This window comes from Ixodes scapularis, unplaced genomic scaffold (genome assembly GCF_016920785.2).
Source record: "Ixodes scapularis isolate PalLabHiFi unplaced genomic scaffold, ASM1692078v2 PGA_scaffold0__279_contigs__length_252992795, whole genome shotgun sequence".
Classification (NCBI taxonomy): domain Eukaryota; kingdom Metazoa; phylum Arthropoda; class Arachnida; order Ixodida; family Ixodidae; genus Ixodes; species Ixodes scapularis.
Genome location: NW_024609835.1, coordinates 44,386,362 through 44,397,664, shown reverse-complemented (window position 1 = coordinate 44,397,664; position 11,303 = coordinate 44,386,362). Strand labels below are relative to the sequence as shown.

Here is an 11,303-nt window from a genome sequence, read left to right as displayed (position 1 = left end):
ACCTCAGAAATATTACCTTTCCTGGTATAGGGACCAGCCCTATGGCAGGAGGGCAAGGAAGTGCCTAAGCAGCCTTCATTTTATGCTAGCATATAGCGTGTAAACTGTCCTACAGAAAAATTTAAACGGATAAGAGTCCAATTCTTTACAAAACAAGAGCTCAGAGGGCAGATTTGCTGTATGGCCCGTGCATGCTCTCAATGTATACCCAAATGGCGCATTACAGATGTATAATGTAGCAATCAGGCCCGCAGCAGACATTCTTTATATTGAAGTTTATTTTTCACCATCAAGCTCAGAAGCTTTACCACAGGATCAATGCAGACGACACTGACAAGGAAGGCGACACTACTGATGCTAACTCGTTCCAGTGAGGTGGACCTCGCCACATGCGAGAGAACTGAAATACTGGACACAAACATTGTCATAAGCTATGACGAACGGCCCCGAGGAATTGACTACTGAAGTCTAAGGCTTCAGTAGTCATATGCTCTAGTGACGAGGACACCAGAATTCCATGAGAGCTGTAGCACCGACTGCATGGCGAAAGATGCCGCTGCAGTCTTGCAGCGAAACTTTGAACGTGAGTAGCACACTAAATTCCTGCCCAGCCTGTCAGGCATGCACATCCGTTCTGTAGAAAAAGCTGCAGTGCCAAACAAATCGCCATTAACTCTTTATTGTTACTGTTAGACAGACGAGCAGTGCTTGATGCTTTTAAAATAAAGTATAATTTTTGAACAATGCTGCATAGACAGCATGAGGTTTTCAAAATAAAGTATACTTACTGAACAATGCAGGATACTTTGCTTAAAAAAAATGTCTGATAAACATAATAAAAAGCTCCGCGCATTCAAGGCCCACTTAAGGCAGTTCACATCTCTCTCTCCCGTGGTGCAGAATGTTCCTGAAAAGCAACGAAAAAATGTTACGTTAAAGATATGTGAGCAGTGGTTTACCATTCTTTGAAACAAAACTAATAAAACAGTGAAGTTCAAAGTTAAGTGACTCAAATATGCAAGAATTAGAACTGATGTAAATAAATCAAAAGTATTTTATGCCTTGTTTTTAAAGCACATTCATGCTGGATGTGTGTACTGTATTGCCAACTTTTGTTTGTTAGATTTACATCAAATATCAGTGTTCTTAAAATTCGTTGTCTATGCATTCTTTTTAATCCATAATAAGGTACTATTACATAATGAAAATTTTCCTCTTAGAGAAACACTCCAAAGAAATTTTTTTTATTTAAAATTATTCAATACTGTTCACACCTGTAGTATTTCCTCTCAAATTAAACCAAAAAAGGTGTCACTGGCTTCAATATTTAAAGCATTCAAATAATCTTATATAGAAATTATGCTTTGAAGAAATTGCACACCATACTTACTGTTCTAGAAAAGTTTGATTTTTGTGCTAACATCAGCTTAATAAGACCAGCTTACCATTTGAGATGACTGATGTCAGGCAGGTGCGTGGCGAAGTTAATCCGTGACCATGGTTTCTACCTTGAAGTCTTCACATTTATGGCAGCTCTGCACTGCATCTGATAAAAAAAAAAAAGCAACAGACGCACGACACCAACAGCTCCATAAATCTGATTCCATGTGTGAAGCGATCTGCAGTACTTTTCCAGAGATTACTTACTTATGATGCACTCAGCAAGGTGAAGGTTCCTGAATGTCAACTTTCTCTTACGTCCTTCCCACAAAAATTTTCGCCCCAACTGGTCAGTCAGCAACCGTTTCGTGATCTGTCTCGTACAGGAAGCATAACCAGATCCGCAGACTTTGCTGAGCTGTCGAACATAAAAAAACATCCACATGGCAACCGCTTAGTGCAATCATAACTATTGATTGGATGTTTCTGTTTATTTTTAGTCAACCTTGGCAGGTGTTTATCGGCATCCATTTCTTCATTAAATGTGCTGCAAAAATATTTCAAAAGCCGGGAATCATAATGATAAAAAAACCTGCACCGACTTTACTCAACAAGATTAACAATTTAGTCAAACGTTTCGTCTCCCATGTGGGAAACATCGTCGGTGAAACCTTGAAGCAGGAATGAGCGAAAGAAACTTCAACAGTCCTATTTAAGCAAGTCCGCATACACATTGAGGAGGGGGCCGCAGCTGGAGTCACAAGCTGATCAGTCATTTCGGATGAACCATGATTCTACGAACCTGCTTGGACCCCACCTTTGTTCACACGCCAGAGTGGACGCATTCTCAAAGTCGAAACTGTGTCCCGTATTCCAACAATGGTCTACGAGTTCCGTCTTCGCTCTTGTCGCATGCGTGGCCTTTGCCATGTCCCTTTTGTGACTCTCATTTAGCTTTAAACAGCATTGAATCATCAATCCAATTCACACATGAAGTTGAACAGAACGGTGCAAAGCCTTTTCTGTATGTTAATGTGTTCCGAAATAGTACCAGTCGCTTATATACAACAGTGTACCGCAAAGCTGTGATACAGGCAACCTCTTAAGCTTTAACTCGCATCATTCTGTCGAACATAAAAGGGCTGTCGTAAAAAACCTACTACACCGGTCCGAACGCATTTCTTCTAATCCTCAATTGCGCGCTTCAGAGAAAAAAGTCAAATTTGGGGGATTTACGTGCTAAACCAACGACGGGCATCTGGCACGCCCCAGCGGAGGACTGAGGATTAATTTAGACTACCTGGGGATCTTTTGACGTGCAACCGAAAGCTCGGTTACACGGCGCCTGCTCCGCAATAAGCCTCCGCCACATGGGGATCCGTAGGCCAGCGCTCTCGCCTCGGAGCCACCGAGGCGGCTTGTGCGCTTCTGAGGATGCTGTTATTGTTGACCTGCTGATGAAGCGGAATTATCCGAAACGTTTTATTGATAACACGCACAAACAGATGGGACAAAGAAGTCAGGATAATGGACAACTTAGGACAGGGCAAGCAACAATACCCTATTTGAGAGGTGCTTTTGAGTCCATTCGCAGGGCCCTCGCCCCTTTGAATATCCGCACAGCTTTCAAACCCCACCATAAACTATGTGACTTCACTTCGAAACCTAAAGATTACACCCCCCCAGAGTCCCAGTGCAGTGTTGTGTATAAAGTGAACTGTCTAGACTGTGACACATCCTACATTGGGGAGACAGGCTGGAAGCGCTGCACTCGCCTAAACAAACACAGCGAAGACGGAACTCGTAGACCATTGTTGGAATACGGGTCACAGTTTCGACTTTGAGAATGCGTCCACTCTGGCGTGTGAACAAAGGTGGGGTCCACGAAGGTTGGTGGAATCATGGTTCATCTGAAGTGACTCATCAGCTTGCAACTCCAACCGCGGCCCCCTCCCCCGATGTTTATGCGGACTTGCTTAAATAAGATTGTTGAAGTTTTTTCGCTCATTCCTGCTTGAAGGTTTCACTGATGATGTTCCCCGCATGGGAGACGAAACGCTTCATTAAATTGTTAATCTTGTTGAGTAAAGTCGGCGCAGTTTTTTTATCATTAAATTTGCTACTAATATTTATACCTGCTCTTATTGAGGCACTTCCGACGTTTAAACTGAGAAATTTTGACGTCTTTATCTCAATATGGCGATTGGATTAAAGATTATACCACTGGGCACGGGCTCGGGCTTACCCGAAAGCCCAGGCCTGGGATGGGCTCGGACTTTTGACTGTGGGCCCGGGCCGGGCTCGGGCCAGCACGTTGATTGGCCTGGTTCGGGCCAGCACGTTGATTGGCCTGGTTCAGGCTCGGGCCAGCTGTAATTGACCATGATGCTGACAGAGGCCATCGTAGAAATCGGCGTCTCGGTTATCTCAGCAACATCAACTCCAGAACCACTAGACAAGTACCCATGAATGTAGGCCCACCTTAAGACAGTGGACGGCAGCGTCGTTAATCATGAGGTGAGCTTCAGGTTAATCCCAGTGGCGTGATGTTTTTGCTTGTGGTGATAAATAGCGGCAAACCAAAAATAAACGGACATTGAAGCGCTCTGTCAGGAATTAAAAATGGGGGACTCAAAAACATTAACGCTAAACAATCTCACCCTAATTGATCATGAGAAACACTTATCTCTCTCGAATAATAGCTGGGAAGCGCTAACATAGCGGCAATGATGTAGTGGGGAAGCTTACAGGCCTAGTAAACAATTATACACATACTGGGGAATGCCTGGCACATATTCAGGTATGAATACATGCTCAGATCTACGAAATATTTTAGGAGAAGATACAAACTGCAAATTAGTAGTCTTTCTTAGAAAACACATTGACGCATCTTAATCACAGTCCTAAAACCCATAAAAACACTTGATTACAATTATTTTAATAAAAAAAAGTTCTGAATATGTACATGACACCAGCAGTCATAACTTTGATTTAGTTCATCGCAAGCTATATTTCTCTGGCAGCAAACGAAGACAAACCTTTTAACTGTGCAGTGAACCAGAATTAATACAATACAACGAAGTTTCCGTATACCACTTTAAAATAACCACAAACAACGCTTTTCAGATCAGTATGTTTTGCTATAAAAGGCTTATTATAAAGCCATAGTCCTTACAGTATATTATAAAGCTTTTAGTCTTGCTGCATCCAGTTCTGGCTTTGCTTAGCCTTTGTGCGGTTTGAAGGTCTGCCGGTTACAATTCGCCAAGGAGGCCATCTGTGGCGGAGATAATTACCAAACCTTACCGGATGAACATTGATTCCCTCTTCAATTTGAGAACTTTTGTGTGTGAAGTCTTGTTGAGCCACATGCCATTGCCAATGCACACATAGAAGACAAACTTCAGTTCATCTTTGAAGCAGCACTATGTACAGGAAATTTACCAGCGCAATATTCGTGACTCCAGCGAAATCGACGCCGCGTAGCTCAGGAGAGGAGGTTGTCCCGACTCTGTCGTCTGCTATCGCTGCTTGGTTCTCGTAGGCAGCATAGAAACAAACATTGTTTCCAGTAATTATTTTAATGATTCCACCGCGTCCTTCCTACGCACTGAGTAGACGAATGTTTCTAGGGTCGAAAAATCGCTTTGCATTCAAATGTAACACCGATTTTACGCTGCAGTGCAGGAATTTGTGATGGTCCGCATGCTGAACAACGAAAACGACCTTCCTTCGTCCGAATTTTGCCTGAGCAGCGCGCCATCTATAGTTCGCTGGAGTCGCGAATAACCTGGACTGGGATTGAAAACAGGGGTCCTATTTGTCAACGGCATGCCTCAAAATTAATTTTGTTGATGAAAAAAAAAATTGTAGCAATATTTACGCGGCAAAACGCAATTTGAGTTTGGCACAAAACCGAACCGGTGTAACTAGCAGGTATCCTTCTTACCTCATTACTATCAGAGTTAACGATTTGAATGATTCGACGTGATCCCTCACCCTCCTCCTCTTCTTCATCTCCTCTCTCTCCCCCAACGAACTAACAAACAAACACGCACGCACGCACGCACGCACGCACGCACACACACATACCTCTTCTCCAAATAGACACAGACTGCGCCACGCCTTGACAGATATAATTCATTCTAACCTTAAGCCTATCAGTACAGAAAAAATGTTAAAACACATAACCTTTACCTAGTTTCTGGGCATATGAAAACAAACACACGGCACCCCTATCAATGAAATTCCTTGTACTTGCGGCGGCATAACTAAAGAAAATCTCAAATTTAAAATACGTCTTATGAATTGCTTCGCAAGCGCGAAAATGAAATTACAATTACCTGTCTCATACAAGCTTCCTCCAGCCCTCCCGGGCAGTCACTCATCTCGTCGGAGGTACTAGCACCCGCTTACTGTCACTGGGTTTCCGCGTCACTCTGCGATCCTGAAACAACCGGCGCCGAGAGTTACTCCCACATATTGTGCTTAAAGCTGCAATTTTTAACTTAAAGGAGATGGTCACTAGACTGGGCACAACGCGTGTGGAGACTAGAACTTACCAAACAACTTTAGGATCCGCGCCTTGAAGAAGTCAGATTCCGTTTCGTCACAAGGCTTGACGGGCAGAAATTTGAGATGATATGTGGCTCATGGTCGTCCTCAAGACGTACACTTGCATAATCGTTCGTAAAATTCCGGCCGCTCAACTGGTCTCGACTCTGCAACGTGCTTCAAGCGGTTAGACTTCCCGCGAACGTTGCCTCGGAAGCTTCGGTTCTTCTTCCACGCTTCCTTGTCCTCCGGCCGGACCGTTCGGTTTATCACGTCGGACCACTTCCTGACGCAGGGGATGTATCACGTGACTATAATACTTCGTATTTTAACTCTTTTTTTTGTTTGCTGAAGTAAACGAATACTTAAAAACTTTACTTATTGACATTAATTTAGCAAAAAATTTGCATAAATTGCACTTTGAAAACTTATTTTGGTTTTATATGTCATGCGGGATGCATGCGGGTGACCCCACTGTTCACTCTACTGACTCCAGCTCACTCTATATTGTCACGTGGTGTAACCCGCAAGCCCGCAAGTGTGACTGATGCACTTAAGAAAATAATAAACGTTTCTAAAAATTATGGTATTATTTAATTGTCAAATGTAAATACTGAATATATATTAAACTTATAACGGAGTAATTTTTATTTGTCATTTTAATTAGAAAATTGCATTTGCTGCGGGACGACGTCGGTGCGAATTTTAAAATTTGGATTTGAGACACGTAGGGTGTCGCGCTGTGCGACCATGAACCCAAACAAAAAAATATACTTGGAGCCACTAAGTATACCCAGCTTGCCAAGGACAACAGTCCTGAGACGAAGTTGTGTCCTGAAAAATGCTACAACAGGCCAGGGACCAGAACCAACGTCGCCGACAGCAGTTTCTGTAAGCTCGGTTGTCTCGGAACACGGTGAGACAAAAACTCCCCGTGAACTAAGTAGTACCAATGAAACCAGAAGCGGTCACAGTACTGGGCCAGTTAGTGAAGACACAAGTGATAAAATTGTGAAAGTGACGGGAGATGTGAAGACCAATTTCCTGTCCAAGTTTCCGAAAAGGCTACTGCCAAAGACGAATGTAACGAGTCTGACGTACCCTAATTCGGCTGGCCTTCATTTTAATTGGACGCAAAATAAAGGGCTTTTGAATCTCGAAAACTTCATTGCTGGAGTGTACACTCTTCCCGGCATCAAGGAAAACTACAACATTGGGAAGCCAGAAGCCAAACTAAAGGCCCAAACTGCCAACAAGCGCGTAAAATGCCTTTCAAAAAGGAACTTCCTTGCTCAACTACAAAGTGGAAAGCGCTGCCTGACACTTACTGTGCGTGAAACAAGGTGCAATCATAAATTCGGGAAGGTCATCCTTATTTCGTGTGTGTGTATGTGTGCTGTTGCGACGGCCTTCACTGGGGGCTTTAAACTAAAAACAGAACGTCTTCCTGAAGCCACGAGACCATCTGGAATCGCGGGCCCTCGCAAGGAGAAACACCGGCGTACGTGTGCGTGCCTGTGTGTGTGTGGGTCTGTCGGTGTTGAGTTTCAGCAAGAACGTCGACTCCTTACATCAGCCACTGGAGCGCGGCAAGAACGTCGAGGGGTTACATCATCTGCCCCTCGCTGAAAGAACACCGGGAAATTGCCTCAGCCGCCCCCGCACTTCGGACACCTCGTGAACACTCCAACACCGGGGAAGGCTCCTCTCTCTCAGAGGGCCTTCTCGCCCTCGAAGGGCTATATAACTTGGGCTCAGAGAGCCCGAAGCCGCCGACTGCAGACTGCCGATTACCGATTAATTAGTCGACCATGCTCTTGTATATTCACTGTATATAAAAGTTCTCCTTCAGTACTCCCACTCCAGGCCTGTTTCCTCGGGGCCATGGTAGCAGCGAGCCGCAGCCCCAACTCTTGGTTCCGCGCCTGAGGTCGCCACCCTCCCGAACGCAACAGTGCGCGCATTTTATGTGCTTTTTTTTTTAATGACTTTTATGGTGTTAATAATTATTGGATGTTATTCGGCACTACCGGCTTTACTTTTCTGTTAATAAAAAGCATGCCCACGATAGAATGTGCACGTGATCTGCCGCCCCAGAACGAGCGCGTAGCCTCGACTAGGGCTCAAACAGGATGCGTTCACATGGCAAAATGAAAGCCTGAAGTATCGCATTTTTTCGCCAACTCCGCCAAAGTTTTAAAGTCCCGACGTCGGAAGTCGGAGAGCTTTGGACCAATCGTGAAAGATGATAATAGGATTTTTAAGTCAGTGTTATTCTGTTTTTGACCCGGTTTTACTCTGATTTGCTCAGTTCTGGAGCAAAATTTATACAAAAACGAGAACGTTCCACTCCGAAACCAGGTAAAACTGAATAAAACGGAGCAAAGTCTAATGTGAATACATAATCCAGTTGGTGCAATCGTTTACGCTATTACTGTTACTGAAACATCCTGGAAAACAAAAGGACAGAATACACCGCTAAAACTGCAGAGTTCCGATGATACCTGAATTTCGTGGCTTGTCGATATATAATTATTCATGAATCTTGTGCATACTATGTGCACACACAATGTTCCCGTTCCCCATAGTCTTTTCTTTATGTTTTACTGGCAGCCGCATGTTTTATAATACGAAGGAGGACAGTACGTAATCAGGAAATTCTAACACACGTGACAAAAAAGAGTTCATATTCACTTTATTAACTGAATGTTTTATTTAACTAGTGTCTACATGGCCCAACCCAAGTTATATAGCTAAAAAAAAATGTTTATTTGACAGAGAGGAACCCATCGGGCACGCACATATCTGCACGGGGGGGGGGGGGGGGGGGGGAGAACCATGGGACCTCCCCCCCCCCCCCCCCCCTCCTCCCAAACCTTTCATTTGGTGGGGCCTCCTTTCCCCCCTCCCCCTCATACAGTATTTTGTCATGGGCGAATCAAAATCCTGGCTGCGTGCCTGCCATCGGGTATATTTGCGGCAAAAATTATTTTCCTGTGCTCAAAACATAAAACTTTAGTATAGAACAACTCTAATTTCTCCACTAAGCATACTGTTTAACCTGATAGATGCCCACTTAATAGATTTTATGTTCTGTATTCCCAGTCGACCATTAAAAGTTCTCGATCCGAAATGCATTCCATTTCACCAATGAATCTTTCAGTTTAACCAGTACAACTTGTTATTGATCCTATTGAAGGACCAATAGGCACTTGTATTCCGGACCAGAAAACATTCGTGTTGTTCCCATAGAAGTTTCTATCTTGTCCCATAGAAGTTCCTGCTTGTCCCACAGAAGTTCCTAATGGTACAAGAGAAGTCTGTATTGGTACGATATAACTTTTTATCGGCCCAGTAGAAATGCCCATTGGTACGATGAAATCCTATTGATCGCATAAACATCTCTATCGGTCCCATAGAAAATTTTTGCAAGGGTGTGCTAATTTGGCGATTGAGCATTGTCACTGCCATACTGCACCGAGTTCACTTCTCTGCATTGCATGGCTCTTTGCTATCTCCCGTACAATGGCTCTGCCACATAGCGCCACTGGCTGCAATGAGCGGTAATGAGCAAACTGAGTGTCGTGCACATTGACACAATTGGCATCATGGCGCTTGCCCCCTAAAGTTGACTTTCCCTCAACGAATTCTTTGGCCTTCCCCCGTGCTGCGGCTTCTCTGCAGCATTTCCAGTTGCACCAATGTGCAAAACATCGGATTTTCTCATCGGCGCCAATTGCACATTCATGCTCATAGGTTTTGGCTGTGCATTTCAATTGGAAAAGGCCTGCCATTTCCAGCAGGGTGGTCCATATGTGTACCCTGTCAAGGTCCTGCTGAAGGTCATCATAATCTTTGGTTGACTTAATCGGTTCAACAAGTGTGAGGTCATCGGCATACAGTACAGGAGTTGAGCTTATGTGTAATGCTATGTTCCCGCTACGAGCGCAACGCGCCGATCTTTGATAGCCCACGCAAACGTAAGCGCAAGAAGCGGGACGATTTCGTTCAGGCTACAAGCCTTTAAAATAGACAAGAACAAGTATGTGAATTTTTCCCAGGCAAGAACAACAAGACATAAACACTGCAATACATTAACCGAATACTCTTTCAATAATAATACTTTTAGGTACTCTTTCTTTCCTTGAGCTGTAAGAGATTGGAACAGCCTTGATCCGCTATTTTTTAACTACACAAATGTGGATGTGTTCATTCAAGCTCATGAACAAGACCTTCTCAGCAAGTTCATGAGTTAGTTCTTTCTGTCATGTTCTGTTTTGTTTCAATATGAAAGGAAGTGACGATTTCTAAAAATTACTGTTTTTCGCGCGCCTGAAAATTGTGTGTTTTTATTTGTACCATACCTGCTATAATCCCTCAATGGGGATTGGTAGTATTTTGAAAATAATAAATAAATAAATAAGCAATCGTGGTCTGAATGAACTCGTTCCGCCTGTTGCGCTTAGGTTTGCGTGTGCTACGAAAGATTGGCACGTTGCGTCTGCGGAGTGAACATAGCATAAGACTCGTCAACATCTTAAAGAAATACTTCAACGAAATTTGAAATATTCCCGTCGTGTTCAAAAATAGGTTGAATATGATCCACAATATCCGTAAATGACAATCGCACGTTTGTATTTTGAGCCTGGTGGCTGTATTTTTCGTTATAAACGGCCCACTCTGGCAAGCGCTCGGAGAAGGCCCAGCGGAGACCACGTGACATTCAACGCAATCGTGACGTAGGTCGTCTCAAGACGAGCTGACGTCGAGAGGATGGCCTAGTCGTTCCAGCCACCGAAGCGGCTGCTTTTGTACGAATTTTGAGTGACGGGTTAATCCTCTGTAATCTTGTAGGGGGACAATAGCGTCTTTTTTTTTTTTTATGTAAGTAGCCTATAATTAGGGTTCCGCGTTTTCGGTTTCTATTATTTTTTTCAAAATTCGGCTTACTTTTTCGGTGTTTATTTTAAAATCATAATTTCGTTTTTTTTCGGCGTATATTTATTTCCACAAAATATTATCGGCTTTTTTCGGTGAATATGAAATAAACACCAACGTACACCGGATATGATGATCCTTGTAGCTTTGATATTTGTGATCACTCAAAGAGTAGCGGCACAGATGCACTGAAAAAGAAATTGACACTTTATTTGGCAAATGTGTGCAACTGTAAAAGAAACAAACAAAAACAAAAAAAAACAAAACAAATACAGCCAAGTTATATATGAAGCCTATGTCCAAAAAAACATGGAACCTTACCTTCTGCATATCCGGATTACGTGATCTTATTATAGTACGCACACACGTACTTTCGCATGTTCTCGTTGATTCGCAAATGCTCTCTCAACGCTAACACTGGACACGGGCAG

At 43.4% G+C, this 11,303-nt stretch overlaps 1 long non-coding RNA gene across 2 annotated transcripts; it reads right to left on the bottom strand.

Moving 5' to 3' along the window:
• Positions 1–666: 666 nt before the first annotated feature.
• LOC115314520 lies at positions 667–6,259 on the bottom strand. 2 transcript variants are annotated; one of them, XR_006076516.1, is made up of 6 exons: positions 5,943–6,259; positions 5,724–5,827; positions 4,556–4,657; positions 3,626–3,750; positions 1,648–1,798; positions 1,491–1,546 (listed from the first exon to the last, which is right to left on the bottom strand). It is a non-coding gene; the product is annotated as an uncharacterized LOC115314520 (long non-coding RNA). The 2 variants fall into 2 exon arrangements; XR_006076515.1 differs by adding an exon at positions 667–907 and having other exon boundaries at positions 1,446–1,546; positions 3,626–5,827.
• Between the last annotated feature and the right edge of the window lie 5,044 nt (positions 6,260–11,303).